General features: G+C 42.5%; 2 protein-coding genes and 1 pseudogene across 2 annotated transcripts in view; 1 reads left to right on the forward strand and 2 right to left on the reverse strand.

The window, feature by feature from the left end:
- LOC126956755 (ubiquitin-conjugating enzyme E2 L3-like) overlaps positions 1-20,465 on the reverse strand; it is a 1,010,865-nt gene that overhangs the window by 281,795 nt on the left and 708,605 nt on the right. The gene's annotated exons all lie outside the window — the stretch shown is intronic.
- GALNT10 (polypeptide N-acetylgalactosaminyltransferase 10) overlaps positions 1-20,465 on the reverse strand; it is a 232,384-nt gene that overhangs the window by 71,289 nt on the left and 140,630 nt on the right. The window lies entirely within an intron of this gene.
- On the forward strand, positions 12,506-14,050 carry LOC126956739 (heterogeneous nuclear ribonucleoprotein A1-like; annotated as a pseudogene).

Consider the following 20,465-nt stretch of genomic DNA (forward strand, 5'->3'; position numbering starts at 1 on the left):
CTGCCAAGTTCAAATCCTGTCTCACCTCCCACTAGATGCGTGGGAGAAGATTCCCCACTTCTCTAAATCTCAGTTTCTTTGTATGTAAAATGGGGATAACAATAACATTACTTTCTTCATAGTAGTGAGGAATAAACAACGTGATACACATCAGTTGCTTGGCATAGCACTTGTCACACTACACGAATTCAATCAGTGTAGCTATTATTTTCATACATACATACATACTCACAACATGGGATATTTTTGGTAATTATCATGTCATCAAAGTTTCTTTTACAACAGTAGTTCTTCAAGTATAGATTCAGGGCCAGCAGGATCAGCATTTCCTGGGAACTTGTTAGAAATGCAAATTCTCAGCCAGACTTGACGTGCTGAATCAGAAACTCCAAGTGGGGAGACCCAGCAAACTAGGTTTTAACGAGTCCTCCTGGTGATTCTGGTGCACACTCAAGTTTGAGAACCACTGGCTTACAGCATATTTTTAATGGTTTCATGGAATTTTCTACCACGATTTACTGACTAGGTCTCCTTTTTTCAGACACTTAGGCTATTTGCTAGTGGTGTGCGGGAGCGAGCTTGCACAGGCTTACAAGAAGCAACTGTGAACATCTCTTCCCAGCTCTGTTCCATTGGTAGCTTGAAATCAGCAAAAGTGGGGTTTTTAATGCCACAGAAATCGGCAAATGCAACAAACCAGGGCTCCTCCCCTTCACTCCAGCTTGTTGTTAACTTTTACCAGCATACTACTGGCTATTTCCATTGGTTTTTGTATGCTAAACCACATTATGGTGAATAACCCTGCACATACATCGATTTAACTATCTTCGATTGTCTTTTTAGAAAAATCTCTAGAGATGGAATTGCTAGATCAAAGGATATGCTCATATAAGGTGTTTTGATACAAACTGCCAGTTTGGACTGTTAATTTATACTCCCACTAGCAGAGTAGGAGTGAGTTTATTTTCCTGCACTGGTTGCAATGGACATTTGCGCTATGGACTGTGGACCCAGGGTCCTGTACCATGCCCCAGCCATGGTGAAGAATAGAGCAAGTCCTGACATTATAAAACAACCACTGCCCCCCATCCCATTCTCAGTGCCTCCAGCTCTACGGGGACTACATTTTTTTTTTTTTTTTTCTAAAGGGAAAGCAAGTTTATTAGAGAAGTAAAGAAACAAAAAAATGGCTACTGCATAGGCAGGCAGTCAGGAACTAAGTGTTAACGGCTGTGTCATGTGTCCCACACTTGTCTCTCTGGAGTAGGGCTGTCCAACAGAATTTTCTATGATGATCTGTATCTGTGCTGTCTCAGTTACATATGGCTACTGAGCATGTGAAATGTGGCTTGTGTGACTGAGGAACCGAAGTTTTAATTTTACTGAATTTTAACTTAAATGTGAATAGCCACATGTGGCTAGTGGCTACTGTAACAGACAACACAGTTCCTGGAATTCAGGAGGGACCAGAGCTTATGGTTCTTCTATAACTGATAACCATGGTGACCAGACATCCTGCATTACTGGTCTCAGCTCTAATTTCAAATAGTCTGTTCCCACTGACTCATAAACACTAACATACTGAAAGTTAAAAAAAAATTTTTTTTTTTTTTTTTCAGAGATGGGGTCTTGCTATGTTGCCTAGGCTGGAGTGCAGTGGCTATTCATAAGCACAACCCCACTACTGATCAGTACAGGAGTTTTGAGCTGCTCTGTTTCCAACCAGGCTGGTTCCCCCCACTGTAGGCAACTTGGTGGTCCCCTGCTCCTAGGAGGTCACCTGATTGATGCCAAACTTAGTGCAAACACCCAATCAGCATAGTGCACTAAAGTCCCAAACTCGCCAGCTCAAGCTATTCTCCTGCCTCAGCCTCCTGAGTAGCTAGGACTACAGGCACACACCACTTTGGCCGGAGAAATTTTTTTAGTGTCTGGAAATTCTGATATTTCAGAATTTAAATTACATCTCCCAGACTACTCTTTCTACCTGGAATCCTTTTTCAGATTATGTGTCTCCTTGGGGATCAGGAAATGATCTCCAGGCTCAGCAGGGAGGACAGAGGTACAGTAACTCAGGAGGTACAGCCTCCTGACAATCACTGCTCACGACTGCGGAGAGACCATCCTGCCTCGATGCTTTTGCTTATGCTGTTCTCTTAGCCCAGGGAACCTCCTTTACGAGGCAATGACACCTATCTAGGAAGCCTTTCCTGATTATTTTTATTTAAAATAATATAAACAAAGGGTTTGCTGTCTCTGTGGCCACTAAACATTGCTCATAAAGTCTAATCTCAAGTGAGAGCCTTGAGCCACCCACTTAGGATCTATTTAACCCATCTATTTACTTTAGATAATACCTGAAAAACTAATAACTGGCTTTCTTATTCCAAAGCTGAATTGAAATAGCAAATTAGAAAGGGTACAAGCCTCCGAGGGACAGACACACTGGAGGTGACAAAAAGTAAACATCATCTAAGAGTTACGCAGTAAGGGAGAAGATTTAGAAAAAGATATAACTAAAATTAAGACATTGAAAAGTTATCAATTTATATCTCTTAAACTCTAGGGAAGAAGTGAAGAAAGTCATCCTAGGATTCTAGGATTTAAAGCTTGACAAGATTTTAGAAGTCATCCATACTTTCTAGATGCAGACACTGAAGCACAAAGAAGTGATGTAATTTGCTCAAGATCACAAAGCTATTTATTTACTGGTAGGGCTGGAGCCAAAGCTGGTCTACTTGTTCTCATACCAACACCTAGAAAAGTCACTAAGGGATGTTCTACTCCACAAAGGAACTGAATTGATGAGGTATTTATGGAGGAAAAATAATAATAATTCCCCACCCCTCTACACAAAGATATTTTCTCTTACCACTGATGACAAACTCTGGGAAAGAATACCACTCCTTAGAGAAACAGGTGTCAAAAGGAAGAATAAAACAATAGCTGGCGTTTATAGCTTTATAGTATGAATAGCGCAACATGGAGGTGATATAATATTTGAAAGGCCATTCTCTGACTGAGGTAATTAATATCTAAGACGGTATTACAAATGGACAATGTGACCAAAGGCTGTAATGAAAATGAAATCCCCCAAACATATGGCTCTCCATCAAAATGCAAATAACAGAAGAGAAACAAGTGACTGATGATATACAAATGATTTCAATGCTCTGTACATCACCAGCTGTTTATTTTGGGGCTTGAGCCGTGGAGGAAGAATAATGTGATTGATCTAAGGCAGCTATGAACCACCACTGATAAATAAATATACGTCTTCTGGCTCTGTGCAGGAATAGGTATTCAGAACAAGGTGGTTCACACAGACAGACAGTTCTTTAAATGACACCTTGCAATTACATTACAGCCTTCCAGCAGATAATAAACCTTCAATATCTTGAATAATTTAAAATTTTCCAGTGGCATGAAGGTCGAAGGGAAAGAAAATCACACTCTGTTTTAGAGGGGACAAAATTCTCAGCAAATCAACCGTGGGGACTGATAACCAAGTAGAAAAATGTCTGGTTTTTCATTCCTTCTCCTGATAGGTGAATATTTTCTCTGGCTCAACCTGGTCCCTGATTTTCAAAGTCAAAGTGCGAAGACTGAATGCTTCTATGATAAATAAATGAAGAAAACATAAGGCATTAAATCCTTAGAAGTAGGCTGGGTGTGGTGGCTCGCACCTGTAATCCCAGCATTTTGGGAGGCAGAGGCGGGAGGATTACCTGGGCTCAGGAATTTGAGATCAGCCTGGGCAACATAGCGAGACCCTGTCTCTACCAAAAACTAAAAATTAGCTGGGTGTGGTGGTGCATGCCTATAGTCCCAGTTACTCAGGAGGCTGAGGTGGGATGACTGATTGGGCCCAGGAGTTTGAGGCTGCAGTGGGCTATGATTACATCATTGCATTTCAGCCTGAATGACAGAGCAAGATCCTGTCTAAAAAAAAAAAAAGGCTGGGCGCGGTGGCTCACGCCTGTAATCCCAGCACTTTGGAAGGCCGAGGTGGCGGATCACGAGGTCAGGAGATCGAGACCATCTTGGCTAACACGGTGAAACCCCGTCTCTACTAAAAATACAAAAAATTAGCCGGGCGTGTGGTGGGCGCCTGTAATCCCAGCTGCCTGGGAGGCTGAGGCAGGAGAATGGCGTGAACCCAGGAGGCGGAGCTTGCAGTGAGCCGAGATCGCGCCACTGCATCCAGCCTAGGCGACAGAGCGAGACTCTGTCTCAAAAAAAAAAAAAAAGAAATCCTTATAAGTTATTCCTATCATCATATATGAGGTAACGGGAAGTAATACATAATAGTGTATCACTCTTGAACTCTTGATCCAAATAAATTTGAGTTTGGATTCTGACTCTGCCATGCACTTGTCCAGTTCACACCTTCCTAATCCTCAGCTTCACTTCACTGAGTCCTGTGAGGTTGGCACTGTTGTATATCAGACAACGCCAGACAACAATGCCAACCTCACAGGACTCAGTGAGATCATAAATGAACAGATCTTGGCACATATTAAGTGTTAATAAATGGTGACATTTATTACTGTTCTCATATATCATTATTAATGATCGTTTAAGTTTAGGATCTTCAATGTGGAACTAGAAAGGAAGATGAAGGAAAGAGCAGGGATGAATAAACACAGAATTTCCTAGCAAGGAATGTTATGGTATCAAGGTTGATGGATGCTCTGAGCCAGACACTGTTCTAAGCTCTCTACACAAAATGTCTCAATTAATCTGTAAAACTCTGAGAAAGTAGCCCAGTTTTACTCAATCAGGCACAGAGAGGTTAAGTACTAGCCCAAGGTCACTCTGCTGTCTGACTAAAGCTTGTGTTCTAAGAACACAAGGAGTCAAAGCCCAAACAAGTTAAGGTTTAAATCTTGCATTTAGCCTCTTTAAAACAAAAAAATTAGCACTACTGTGATTTACACTGCTACAAAAGCAGTACTACCTATAGGAGAGTTGCTGGTTATAACATTTGGTTATATGGTACTGGTACTGCCAAGGCAGCTTCTGTCATTAAGTTAGCTATAGACACAGCACATTGAAGTATGTCCAAAAAAGTTGTCATGAGATGAAATGCCTTTGTTAGATGACTAAACATGTTGTTCAGTCCTGCTAAAAGTATGTACTGCATGTGTTGTGTTAGCAATTAGCTAAAATGTAAAGACAGGGCAGATACTTGAATGCACTAGTCAAGAAATGTTACTCGAGAATGAGCTTTGGTTCATATTTTCCATACAGCCATTATGCAAAACAGTATGGAGGTTCCTCAAAACATTAAAAATGGGACTACCATATGATCCAGCAATCTCATTTCTGGATATATAGCCAAAGAGAATAAAATCACTATCCCTAAGAGATATCTGTACTGCCATGTTCATTGCAGCACTATTCCCAATAGCCAAGATATAGAAACAACCTAAGTGTCCATCAATAGATGAAAAAAGAAAATGTGGTGTGTGTGTATCTCTCTCTCTGTCTCACACACACACACACATGAATATTATTCAGCCTTAAAAAGGAAGGAAATAGCCAGGCATGGTAGCTCATGCATGTAATCCCAGGCACTGTGGGTGGCTGAGGTGGGTGGATCACTTGAGCCCAGGAGTTCAAGACCAGCCTAGGCAACATGGTGAAACCCTGGCTCTACAAAAAAAAAAAAAAAAAAAAAAAAAATTAGCTGGGTGTGGTGGTGCAGGCCTGTGTAGTCTCAGCTACTTAGGAGGCTGAGGTGGAAGGATTGCTGGAGCCCAGAGAAGTCAAGGTTGCAGTGAGCCATGATTGGGGCACTGCACTCCAGCCTGGGCAACAGAGTGAAACTCTGTCCAAAAAAAAAAACAAAAAAAACGAAGAAGGAAATTTGCTGCTTGTGACAACCTGGATGAACTTGCAGGACATTATGCTAAGTGAAATAGGCCAGACACAGAAAGATAAATACTGCATGATCTCACTCATATGAGGAATCAAAAAAGTTGAACTCATAGTAACAGAGCAGAATGGTGATTTTCAGGGGCTTGGGGTGGGGGAAATAGGGAGATGTGGGTCAAAGGGTACAAACTTTCAGTTCAAAGATGAATAAGTTCTGGAGACTTAATGTGCAGCATGGTGAATATAGTTAATAATAATGTATTATGTACTTGAAGTTTGCTAAAAGAATAGATCTTAAATATTCTCACCACAAAAAAGATAGCTATGGGAGGTGATGAACACATTAATTAGCTTGATTTTGGTAATGACTTCACAATGTATACAAACATCAGATCATCACATTGTATACCTTAAATATACACAATTTTTACTTGTCAATTATCCCTCAATTATATGTGGGGGTTGGGGGAGGATGAGTTTTGATGCATCTTTGGCTCATTAGGTTAAGTCAGCAAAGGAACAAAAAAGGACCCAACTAGAGTGTCCACAAATGCTGCTGGCAGATTTGCCTTCTGAGCATGTGGACGGTCCTGCCACTGCAGCATGCCCACTGGGGACAGCCTGGACTGGGGGGCTATGACTGTGGGCCTGATTTTTGGAGGGGCCTGGCAGCTTGTCAGAGCTATGCCTGGCCAGCAACAGGTGCTCCCTGAAGGTGGAGCAGGACTTGTCATTAACCAGTCATATAACCTTAGGAAGTTGCTAAACGTATATTCTCATCTCTAAAATGTACAGGTTGGGTGAAGATTCCTGAAAATGGTGCAGAAATTCCCTGAACTCTAAAGTCATGCTGCCTGGGAACACTCGGCTTTCTAACATCAGTGGAAAGCCTTGATTTCTTCTAGATTTAAAAATAGACTTTGTGTGTGGGTAACTTGCAAATACCTGAACTTGAGGTTTTGCATGTGGAGGGCTTGCTAAGAGATAGGATCCGTAGTAGTGTAGAAGAAATATTTAAAAATAAAGGTTGAAATGTGAATAGAAGCAGAATATCTGTTCTTGAACTCAGTCTACCATCACGTTTTTTAGAAATTTATTGGCCAGGTGCAGTGGCTCACGCATGTAATCTTAGCACTTTGGGAAGCCGAGGTGGGCGGATCACGAGGTCAGGAGATCGAGACCATCCTAGCCAACACGGTGAAACCCCGTCTCTACTAAAAATACAAAAATTAGCTGGGCATGGTGGCGCACGCCTGTAATCCCAGCTACTCAGGAGGCTGAGGCAGGAGAATCATTTGAACCCAGGAGGCGGAGGCTGCAGTGAGCCACTGCAGAGATCTTGCCACTGCACTCTAGCCTGGGCGACAGAGTGAGACCTGTTGCAAAAAAAAAAAAAAAAAAAAAAAAAGAAAAGAAAGAAATGTATTTTGTGGTGGAAGGAACTTATGGACTTGGATACAAACAGGGTCTTCTAAAACCTGGAGGGAGTCATGGGAAGATCAGGATAGATGCAGACCCCACTGATGAACCCTGCAAGGAGTGTGATTCTAATTCAATATGAGGAAATGCTTTCCTAAAAGCTATCCAGTTAATCATGACACAGCAGGACAAACACACACAGAGGCACAGAGGTAGCCTTCAGGATCAGCAACCTGGCCTCGAAGGACACTTGCAGCAAACCCAAGCCACTGAGTATTCTGAACTAAAGGAACTTTAAGACCTGGGGTGCCCTGATTGCAGCTTTCCTATGTCCAAAGCCACAAAGATGTTAGAAGTGGGCTGATATGGCGGAAGCATTCTGAGGGCAAAAATGTTCATGGATGAGTTTTATATGTTCCAAGAAAGGCCAGAAGTCCACCTGCTGGAAAGCAGGGCTTTTTCAGCAGCTACCCGAGGTTGGAGGAGATGTGATCTTCCCCCAGAATTGATGGGGCCAGGCAACAGAAAAAGGAAACTTCTGACTGAGGACCAGGCAGGGCCTCAAGCACATTCTTCTATAAAATATATTTTTATTGGACATTTCAGGAGGAATTTATTCCATGCCTGGTGAATTTAGAGTTATGGGCTTGGTTGAGGCCTCACACAGGTGATTATGGTAATTTAGAGAGAAAGTACTAAGCCATTTCTGTCACAAGGCCGGCCCAACTTGAAAATAATAGTGCCTCCTTGCATTTATAGAGTGCTGAATACTTTCCAAAGTGCTTTCCCATCTATTATCTCATTTGATCCTTACAACGGGCCAGAGATGTCAGCAGCATCTCTGCCGTGGGGCTTTGAAGGAGAGCTTTCCCCTCTCTGGGTGTCAGTTTCCCTACTGAAAAATGAGGGGACTGCTCTCATCGCTCAGTATTTGTTCTCATCAAATATCTCTTGAGAGCTTCTACCAGCAGTAACATCTGAAGGCGGAGTTTCTCAGCTCAGGGTCCCAGAACTGGCTGCATCACAATCCTCAGAAAGCTGGTTACAACACAGATTCCTGGACTCCTCCGAGACTGAGGACCTGGACACTCACAGGGCCTAGGGAATCTGCATGTTAAACATTCTTCCCAGGTGATTCTTATGCACACCAAACTTTGAGAACCTCTGCTCTCATATTTCATAACTCCTCAGCTCTGAGATCTTGTCACATAAAACACATGTGGCAACTGAAAAAATCCTGAAAAAGTATAAAATTCTGATGAGTGAGGAGAAAACAGTCTAGTGTTGGCTGAGTGTATCTGATCATCCAGATAATAACAGCCTCTCAAGGATATAATTAGTGCCCTCAAAATTGGAATATATGACTGTTTAATAATTTAAGTGAGATCATCAGGATTAATGAATAGCGGCTGAAATTAAATGTGAGACCATAAATCCACACAAGCCTGTTATAGCAAGGCAATTATTTAGGACAAGACATCCTAGAAAACAGGGGTCTGGCCAAGGCTGAAGGCATCTTAACTTATCTCCTCTCAGAAGGGCCATGCGTTTTTGCACTTACCATGACCCAGGGTATACACTCCAAGACATCACTATCCAAATCTATCACAAAGCACACTGAGTGACCTGCCACGCCTGGAATCCTGTGTTTTCCAAAAGTCCGAGGATCTTTTCAACTCTATCAAAATAATCTGACATGTCTGTTAAGAATGCAGATTCCTGAGGCCCACCCTAGAACCACTGAATCAGAATCTCTGTGGGTGGGCCCTGGTAACCTGCATTTAACAAGCTCCTCAGTCAAAGTTGATAAGGGTAAGAGTTAAGAGCCATTGCTTGAACCCAGATGACCTGGAGACTGCGGGGGCACACTCCAGGTTTGGAATGTCTGCTTTGAAGGTCACATTTTTCTCTGCCACCTGACTAGAAAGTTCTCCTCAGGGTTCTTTCCTTCTGTGAAAATCAGTACCCTCTTGTACATCCTCATTGCATTGTTTAGCTCATTAATGTCACATTTTTAATTTCATCTCATTCCCATAATGAGACTTTGAAGTAGACAGGGTAGCGTAGCATTTCAGGTAACAGTAATAATAATAAGCATCACCATAACAACAGCATCATTAACAACCAACACTGAAGGAATGATGACCATGTGCCCGGCCTGTCACGGTGCTGGACCTTACTCAATCCTCACTCAACCCGCAAAAGGGAAGACAGTACTTATGGCTTTGGGGTTAGACATGACAGAAAATCAACTCCAACTAGTTTACAAAAGAAAATAATGTACTGGTTCATGGGATGGGGAAAGGATGGGATGGGACTGGTCGGAGGCACATCTGGACTTAGGACCCAGCTGGCATGACAAGCACTGGGTGCAAGGTGAGGAGCTGTTCACCAGAATGACTATGTCCTCCATCTCCCTGCAGCCGAAAGGGAGAAACGATGCAGGGTTTTGTGTCCACTACAAAGAATATTTGGCATCACTTTGCTCAGGAAGAAAGTCTATTTATAGGTCATTTTCATTCCTTCATGAGTTCAAGTTCTGTCGTATGGCAGCAGAACGTGTGTGCTGGGAAGGGTCAGGGCTAGTCTTTCCTCCTGCCTGGTTAAGATAAATCTGCTAGCTGGTGTGGAGGCTCTGGGGAGGTTATTGTTAGTTTGAGTTTTCTATTAACAGAGACTGGAGTGAGGTTATTATTTAGAATATTCTAAACCATGTGTTCTGACAGCATATAGGAAAACAAAAACAATTTCTGAGAAGACTAGACAGAAAGCATAGCCTTATAATTCCATCTGCTTTCACCTTCACTGCAGATTATTAGCGATGCCCAATAAATCTCATTCATTAACAAGTCCAGGAGTGGAGGACAAATAGGAGATGACAGGAAGTTATTGGTTATTTTGAGATTCCTGGTTGCTTATAAATAAGGTGGGCATCTCTGAAGAGGTCTGCATTTATAAAGTAAGCAAATAAAATAATTTTATTATTATTCTAGGAGGAATGAGCATTTTTGTCTTTTAGGCAAAGAAATTGAGTAAAATGAGGATCCCCAAAGGTTGGAAAAGGCAGCCTGCATCTGTGAATACTTTATAGGAACTAACTTCACTAAATCACATGAGAAGAAGGGATGTTACTTTGGCCTTAACGCGTGTCTATTTCTTTGTTCTATATAATGATGTAAAAATTCCATTTTCATGAGATTTCGGTATGAGACAGTAAAATAAGAGAAAAAGAGGGAAAAAAGAAATTAAACTTTCAATACCCACGAACGCTATATTAATGTACAGTGGTGGAATTTTCTTTTTTAAAAAAATTTGAAATAAATAAATGATACATAAATGTGTATATTTGGCCTTCTTGATCTTTAGAGCTGTCAACTGTTGCCTATTTTTGGCTATGAAAATTGGTAGCATTTTAAGCCTCTGATGTAAACAGCTCTAAAGGTGCCTCCAGATTCAGATCAAAACATAATTGATTCTGGAGTTGTGGTTGTCTGATAAAGATGTGCTTGAAAGCTTCAGGGGCTGGAAGTTCTTTAAGGAAATTGGGAAGAATCCCTGAACTATCTCTGTTTGCAATGGGTTTACTTGGAGATGGCCTGTGGGTTGGGGTCAGGCAGCAGATTAGAACTAATGCCTACTTTTTGGCCAACATGCTTCATTTGTCTGCTAGAACCAACATTATTTAGAGGATTTACAATAAATGAAAACAGAAGAACATACCTATTAGACATATAGACATACATCAAAGGTCATGCTGTAGTCATTTCACATCTATATTTAGAAGTTTTTGTTTTACTTAGGAGGTGGGGCACACAGAGAAGGGGAATCTCTTGGATTTGGTTTGACTGCTCTACTAAATGTGAATTTTTCCTTTAGGCAAATGTTGTCTATAAAGAGGCTTCCTATAATGTGAAATATAATGTGTTTAAGTCACTTACAACAGTGTCTGGCACATAGAAAATGCTATATAGGTGCTGTGTCGCATTATTATTATTGCTATTACTGCTTTTTTTGACTCTGCAACGCAGGCAAATGAGCACTTTCAGCTCCCCACTTATTGAGCTTGAGAATGTGAACGACGTGAATAGGACTTGGCTGGTGTGCACTAGACCAGGTTACTTATTAAGGAAACTACTGTTAGGTTGGTGCAAAAATAACTGCGGCTTTTCCTATGAAAGGAAATGGCAAAAACCGCAATTCCTTTTGCACCGGCCTAATACTTTTATTTCAGCCTCAAATCTCATCTCTCTTCAAACCCTGAGTAGATAAGAATTTACATCAGGCCTAAGCTAGCAGGAAGGCCCAGGAGCTTTCTGAAGGAAGACTATGACAGAAGGGGGCAGTTCCTCTGCCCTCTCCCTGGGGACATTATCCAAAATCTTGTGTTCCATTGGTTTTTACTCCCCTACACTATGTTTTTAAGGAAACACTAAAAGAGTGGAAAAGGTTAGACTTTAATCCCATAAGAAAATCACAAGAATATCCGTGATTTACCGCACTCTTACTGCACCAAGTTTTTAAAATGTACAAGGTTCACCCACGTCAATAGAAGCGTCACCTTTCTGAAAATATAATGCAGCTATTTTCCACTACAGAAACAATTCTTTCCCAAACATCGGAGCTTTTGATGCTTCAGATGCAATCTGAGCGATTTATTTGATTTTTTTTTTTTTTTTTGCTCTCCAGTAAATCATTTATACAGTACTTGATTCACAAAATCCTGGGGTTTGTTTTTTTTTTAAAGACGCACAAAATATCCCATAGATATATTGACTCTTGCATCCTGTGTTTCTACCAGATATCCACCAAAAGGTTTATAGATTTCCTTCATTATAAACTAATTGATATTCTGTAACAGTTTTAATCTTCTTAGCTGTTCTCTCCTTTGGAGTCTGAGGGAGAAGCATTTAGGATGTCAAAGATATGAAAGGAGAAGAGAATTAAGAAAGCCTGAAGATTTCCTTAGTGGTGGAGACTGATACTTGAGATGTGGGATTCTTAAGATTACTGAGCCCACTGTGGGGACGATCAATCCCTTCTGTCAATGCAATTCCCAACGAGGAGGAGATGATTATGAGGGCAGATAAGCAGCTGAGGCCACCTCCCAACCATCTCTCCAAGCCTCAGCTTCATCATCTGGAACAGAATTCACTTCCCCTGCCCTTGTACTTTTGTAGCAGGAAACTATTTCACCTCTAAGGGAGGTTGTGGAGGTGAGGCCGGACAGGCTGAAGTAAAAACAGTCACTGTGCCTGCACAGCTGGCTTTATCTGTCCTCCTTGTGCCATGCTTTTTGGCCGACTCTGCCCTGCCAGCAAGGCCATGGTTCCATACCTGCTAAGCCTGTCCCTGGGTCAGTCATTTAGAAGAAAAGGGGTACAAAGAGATTCATGTTGTGTTCTCTAGATCAGCCTCTGCAACAATACAGCTGATATCTGGACTTGCTTGACTCCTGTCTCTATGTCACCATTGTCTCAAAGAAAAAGAGATGGGTAGTCATTTCACAATGACAAGGGGAAGGGATTGTAAAAAGTTAAGTGAAAGAAACCAGGATGTAAAGTTGTATACGATTGAATGTTCACTCCACAAAGTGCCCTTAAAAAGGGACTAAATGTAGATTCCCACTATGGAATATTAATTTAGTTATTAAAAGATAAATGAGTTTGCTCTGTTTCTACTACTGACCTGAAGGATGGCTGTGATACATTAACAGAAAAAAAAAAGTTGCAGCTTTCTGCCTGTGGACGCCACTGAGGAAGCATCATTAAAGTCTCTTCCCACTGCCATCATGTCTAAGCCAGAGTCTCCTAAAGAGCCCAAGCAGCTGAGGAAGCTCTTCATTGGAGGGTTGAGCTTTGAAACAACTGATGAGAGCCTGAGGAGCCATTTTGAGCAATGGGGAACGCTCACAGATTATGTGGTAAGGAGAGATCCCAGCACCAAGCACCCCAGGGGCTGTGTGTTTGCCACCTATGCCACCATGGAGGAGGTGGATGCAGCCACGAATGCAAGGCCACACAAGGTGGATGGAAGAGTTGTGGAACCAAAGAGAGCTGTCTCAAGAGGAGATTCTCAAAGATCAGGTGCCCACTCAACTGTGAAAAAGATATTTGCTGGTTGCATTAAAGAAGACGCGGAAGAACATCACCTAAGAGATTATTTTGAACAATATGGAAAAAATGAAGTGATTGAAATCATGACTGATCAAGGCAGTGGCAAGAAAAGGGGCTTTACCTTTGTAACCTTTGATGACCATGACTCCGTGGATAAGACTGTCATTTAGAAATACTATCCTGTGAATGGCCACAAATGTGAAGTTAGGAAAGCCCTGTCAAAGCAAGAGATGGCTAGTGCTTCATCCAGCCAAAGAGGCTGAAGTGGCTCTGGAAACTCTGGTGGTGGTTGTGGAGGTGGTTTTAGTGGGAATGATGACTTTGGTCATGGATGGAACTTCAGTGGTTGTGGTGGCTTTGGTGGCAGCCATGGTGGTGGTGGATATAGTGGCAGTGGGGATGGCTCTAATGGATTTGGTAATGATGGAAGCAATTCTGGAGGTGATGGAAGCTACAATGATTTTGGCAATTACAACCATCAGTCTTCAAATTTGGGACCCATGAAGGGAGGAAACTTTGGAGGCAGAAGTGCTGTCCCCTATGGTGGTGGAGGCCAATACTTTGCCAAACCATGAAACCAAGGTGCCTATGGCAGTTCCAGTACCAGCAGTAGCTATGGCAGTGACAGAAGATTTTAATTACTGCAAGAAAACAAAGCTTAGCAGGAGAGGAGAGCCAGAGAAGTGACAGGGAAGCTACAGGTTATATCAGATTTGTGAACTCAGCCAAGCACAGTAGTGGCAGAGCCTAGCTGCTACAAAGAAGACATGTTTTAGACAAATACTCATGTGTATGGGCAAAAAACTCAAGGACTGTATTTGTGATTAACTGTATAACAGGCTATTTTAGTCCCTGTTCTGTGGAAAGTGTAAAGCATTCGAACAAAGCGTTTTAATGTTGATTTTTTTTTTGCACCCATGCTGTTGATTGCTAAATGTAATAGTCTGACCATGATGCTGAATAAATGTGTCTTTTAAAAAAATGTGGTAAAGTAATGTATACAGTATGATCCCAATAAAAGAGGGGGAAAAGCATGTAAAGCTTAGGAGTAAAGGTTCTAGAATCAGAATGGATGGTTTTAAATCAAAGCTCTGCCTCTTTGAGCTAAGTACACATCAGCAACTTACTTGTGTCCCAGTTTTATCATCTGTAAAATGGGGACAAAAATATTAAATTTTTAAGTAGAAAAAAGAGGTCTGATATCATTGAGGCCAGTATGGTTTTCACGTTGGGCATGACAGAACCTACCATAGTGCTGTGATAATAAACGAGTGAATGCACTTAGCACACAGTTGAAGCTCAATAAACATGAGTTCTTTCTATTACATGTTGCTATATGTTAGTTAGTATGATTATACAGAATGGTCTGGGATGATACATACCAGACGGCGAACTTGAATTTCCTCAGCAGGGTGGGACTGGAGGGGAAATGGGAGGGTATGAAAAAGAAAACAGAAATGATAAAATACTGAGAACAAAAAGAAAATTTACAAATGGCAGACAGGCATACAAAAGATGTTCCATATCACATGTCATTAGAAAATTCAAGTGAAAATAAAAGTGAGAGACCACTAAGCAGCTATTGGCAAAATCCAAAACACTGACAATATCAAATGCTGGCAAGGAGGTGGAACAGCAGGAACTCTCATTCATTGCAGGTGAAAATGCAAAATGGTAAGCCACTTTGGAAGACAATTTGGCAGTTTCTTATAAAACTATATATACTCTTACCAAATGATCCAGCAATCATACTCCTTGGCATTTACCTAAGTAAGCTGAAAACTTATGTCCACACAAAATCCTGTACACAAATGTTCATAGTGGTTTTACTAATAATTGCCAAAACTTGGAAGCAGCCAAGATGTCCTTCAGTAGGTGAATGGATAAACAAACTGTGGTATATCCAGAAAATGGAACGTTATTCAGCACTAAAAAGAAATGAGCTATCAAGCCATAAAAAGACATGGAGGAACCTTAAGTGCATATTCGTGGGTGATAGAAGCCAATCTGAAAAGGTTTTATATACTGTATGATTCCAACTACATTACAATCTGGAAAAAGTAAAACTATAGTGACAGTAAAATGATTGGTGGCTGCCAGGGTTTAGGGAAAGGGAGAGATGAACAGGTGGAGCACAGAGGATTTTTAGGGCAGTGAAACTACTCTGTATGATGTTATAATGGTAGATATATGTCATTATACACTTGTCCAAATCCATAGAATATACAACACCAGAGTGAACCCTAATATAAACTATGGATTTTAGGAGAAAATGATGTATTCATGTGGGTTCAGGGATTGTAACAAATGTACCACTATGGTATGAGATTTTGATAGTGGAGAACTCTCTGTACTTTCAGATGAGATTGGGTGTGTTCAGGGTAGCATGGCCATGGACCTACCTACTTTTTACTTAGTTTTGCTGTGAACCTAAACTGTTCTAAAAAGTAAGGTCTATTAAAAGAAAAAACACTGGGGCAAAAAGCCTAAATATTAATACTAATTGCCTCCACGTGATAAGGTTATGGACGGCTCTTTCTGCATTTCCCACATTTTCTCCTCGACTTCCAGCCTGTGCTTGTCCTGCTCTTTCTGCCTGGAATGTTCTTCCTTTCCCTAACCCCAAGGAGTAATATCTACAACGCTTTGGATTAAATTTCGCTGGAATTTTTTCCAGGAAGCCTACCCTGTTGTCCTCTGTACTCTACATTGCTTGGACTTTCACCAGGTAGCACGTATTTCATGGTTTCACGGTCTTACAACTGCCCCTTACCTCCTCTAGGCCTACTGGAGCCATCGAGGGAAGCCTATTTGATTCCTCTTATATCAGCACAAAGTACAGCATGTGGCACAGAGTCATGTCACAAATACTGCTGAATACATGAATATGAATTACTTTGATAAATCAGAACAGACATAGAGAAAAACAAAATAAGCAGCAAAAAAAAACTCAAAAATGTGAAAGAACCTGAGCAATAAAATGTAAGTGGGAAATGGCCACGCCAACAAGTTGTGGTGGTATCAGAAGCAAACTAAGGCTGCTCGAGAGAAGACAAGAAATGGGGAATAGATGCTTATCGGGCAGTGTCAAGAGTGATGCAAAGAGGGACGGAGCAAAATGGATTTCCGTGATGTGTTCCCATGACTGGCATGGTGTGAGAGTGCAGGTCAGACTTAATCAGCCCATCATGGGAAGAGGACTACTGACTCTGGCCTCATGGGCGAGGTGAGCTCACTACCATGTGAACTAATGGGCCCGGCATTGTCTATACTCCTTCCAGCACCAACCACTGCCAACAACTTTTCAACAGCTCTGCAAACACCTGCTAAGAACTTCTGTTGGGAACCATTCCCTATGTTTGTTTGTTTGTAGAAAGGCAGTTGAGCTGGAGAAAACGCTGTCAATGAGATCATATAGCCTGTCACTTTTGTACCTCATCATTCTGGGCAGCCTCTAGTTAATCCAAACACAGTAATTCTTTCCATTACCACATAACTAATTTTTCTGGAAAAACAACACTGTTTGAAAGTGGAGAGGCTAAGGAGAAAAGGAATAAAAACAAACAAATGAACAAGACCTCTCTTGTTTTTCCTCATAAAAACATGCCACCCAGGCAGTGCAACCCAGGGACAGGTCTGCCAGCCTATAACCCCATCTTTCCCTTCCACATGTGCAAAAACACCTCGATGTTCTCCTAATCCTCGAGCAAAGCTCATGCATTTGAAGAGCTTTTGGAGACCCCTGGCAAAGTGTAGTGTTCTATTTGTAAGCGGAGCCAGGATTATTCCGGTGTCAGCTTCTGCTTCCACTCGAGTCCCTGATACTGCCCGCACAAAGCTCTGGATCTTATTTCAAGAATTCATTTGCTCCAATTTTGTCTCCTACCTGAGGTCTCGACCCTTAGCTGAATTACGATTAGTTGCCCTGAGGATCTTGGAGGGGATTCATTTCAGAGGAAAATGCCTTCTGCTAGGCAGTGCCAATCTAGCTTGTAGTTAGCATCTATGAATTTCAGCTCTGAGAACGGCCTCTGCTAATGTAGCCCAGAGAAATCTGTCTTGTAGGATGGTCCATATTTGCTGTACTTTAGACAGGCCTCTCCATAATCCTGAAATTGTTTCTCCCAAATCTCATTTTTAAAACAATCACTGCTGAGTAAGTTTTCTTCCAAAGCCGCCTTAAGAATTTCTTCTTGAAACAAGAATAATGATTGCTTTTCTGAAAAATGCAGGCTGCAAAACGTGGCAGCTGAGGTGCAAGACTGAGGGGTGTGAGGTGGGAGTCCTCCTCTGGGCTGGGTGCCTGATTGGTTGAGAGAAAGGGGCAGTGATCAGGGGGGTCTGTTTTCATTCTCATCTGTGAAATGGGACGGTATTATTTTTCTTCTGTATCTTTTTAGGATTGGGTATGGTACACATTGAATTAATATTTTTGCTCTCTGGAGAAACAGATGCACTTAGAGAATGATCTTCTTATGAAGTGTACCTTTTCTTTGTCAAGATTGCTACACTTCATTGGCAGGGGAGGGGGTTATTCTGTTATCTTTACCACTGGGTACAACACTGAGGAAACTGGGATATTTAGAAGTGCAAACCACTATAGGTCAGGACTAATCATGTTTGATAATGAATTCTTTTTAGCAAAAAGTTTACACTGTAATACAATGGGAAAGTAATTTATTAAGAAGTGCCCTTGGAAATAGAAAGGAATAACGCATCTCTGCAGATGTGCCACTTAACCACCTGAGGTGAGTGGGGACAAGGCTGCACTGTGGCCCAGATATGGGGTCTTGTCCCTCTCCTGCAACCAGCTAGCTGTGTGCTCCTGGTTAAGTCTGCCTACTGCTCCAGGCCTCGGGCTTCCCATCTGTAAAATGAGCAGGTTGAGTTACACAGTGGTTTTCACATACCTTTTTTTAGCAGTGGAACTCCCCCAGTGAACACTTTTTCAGAAAGTAAATATAGACCAGGCCGGGAGAGGCACCTGAACCCCACTTGTGCCTGTGTGGTTCTCCATACCTCTCACAGCATTTCCTGAGACTTCTCTGGGGCCTCTGCTGCTCTGAGAAGCAGGCACAAAGTCACTGGCCTAGATGATCTTGAAATTCTTTTCTAACTGAACAAGGAGAGACGCTTGTTTCAAATCTGGCTGAGGTCTGGTTTACTCCATGTCTGAAGGATGGATGCCCTATCATGCCCAGAGGGGGATCCTGCTGAGTGCTGCAAGCCCAACCCAGGGCAGCTGATGCTTCAAAAAAACAGGTTATAGGGACCCGAGCCTGAAAACACAGATGTGGACCAGCACCAGTCACTGCAGGAACTGCAGTGTCTTCCACAGCCACATCTGTCTTGCTGGCTGAAGATGGCCCTGCTGCTGGTGATGGTTTTCTGTATGCATGGGTAGCTGCCATACATTCCCTCCCTCCTCATGCATCTATTCACTCATTCACAAACATTTACTAATCACCTCCTTCTAGACCACAAGTGGTCTAGTGGGGGAAGACTGACAATGAATAAACAGCTCATCAAATAGCCATGTAACCGCAGCATGGTGAATAATGGTAGTGGTGTGGTCTAAATGACGATGGGATGAGGGGAGCCAGCCATTGGAAGAGCTGGGAAGAGGGCGTTTAGGCAGAGGAAGAGCACAGGATCCCGAGGCAGGACAGAGCTCCAGGACAGAGAGCCCTGCTGTGGCTGGGTCTTTGGGGAGTGTGAGAGAGTGAGCGCAGCCCTCACTGCCACTGCTGTGGCCCTGAGAAGGAGTACAACAAGGAGCCTGCTCAGAGCAGGCAGCCCATACCGAGGGAAGGCTCAGGTGTTTGTCCCCAGGTGGCGGAGGCTGTTTATGTTGCAGAAAATCAATTAATCACTTGAGCAGTTCACTCATTTTTTTCCTTTTGTACTGCCCAGCTGTGAGCCCTTGGCTTGTGGGTGGCAGCCCACACTGGGACAAGGATGAGGTTGGGAGAGGCTGGGAAAGGGAAAGCAGAAGAGAGGAAGCAAGAGGCAGAAGTGGAGCCAGGGTCTGCATGCTGAGTCCATAGGCCTAGGGATGCCGCTCCACGGCCTGTGATTCTGGGCGAGTTACTTAGCCCTCCTCATCTGAGAGGAGGGACCCCAAGGCTTCCTTCAGAGGCTGCTGTCAAGAATAAATGAGAGAATATATGGGCCTGGCATATTGAGCTTCTCCCCAAAATGGGGGCTGCTATTATAAAGAGAGGAGTGAAGGGACAGGGAGATATTTTAGGCAGAGGATGAGACCAGAGACTGTTTGCTCAGTGTTTTACAGTTTGCAAAAATCTTCTTCCCTACAGAAAGAAAAGACATACCTGCACCCACACATCCATCCTGTGCAAGCACCTCTGTACACTCATCCCTGACTCCCCTTCCTGCACACCAACCATAAGTAACGTCCACAACAGAAATGACACCAAGTTCAGATGTCTATCTTTAATGTTCACTCTGCACCAGGCACTGTCCTAAGCACTTGATAGACATCTATTAACTCATTTGACAGTCACAGCCACCTAAGAGGTCGTAGGTACTATTGTGATCCCAGTTGATACATGAGGGAACTAAAGTTCAGAAAGGGGAAGTGACTGGGTCAAGGTCACAGAGACAGTGTGTGGCAGGGCCGGGATCAGAGATATAGATATTTCCAGGCTCTCTGCCAAACCGCAGGACTACGGGATGAGGAAGGCACACCCCTACCATCAGCAGGCTCACAGGCCTTGCTCTGTGGACACAGATAAATCTCATATAGTGTGCTCGAGGTTTACTGTTAGTACTTCCAGGGTGGAAGTACTAAGAAAACTGAAGAACCAGGCTCTGATCATGCATCAAACATGTAGTAAGCACCTGCTGTATGCCTAAGGAGCTGGGATCTGTGGTGAACAGGACCAATGTGGTGGTCCTTGCAATCAGAATAGACAGTCTAGTAGGAGAGGCACACAACACACCAATGTTCACACAAATACATATTTTAATTTCACCTGTGATAAGTTGTAAGGGAAGGGAAGAAAATGTAAAGGGTAGCATGAGAATGAGTGT

Source organism: Macaca thibetana, chromosome 6 (assembly GCF_024542745.1).
Source record: "Macaca thibetana thibetana isolate TM-01 chromosome 6, ASM2454274v1, whole genome shotgun sequence".
NCBI classification, from domain to species: domain Eukaryota; kingdom Metazoa; phylum Chordata; class Mammalia; order Primates; family Cercopithecidae; genus Macaca; species Macaca thibetana.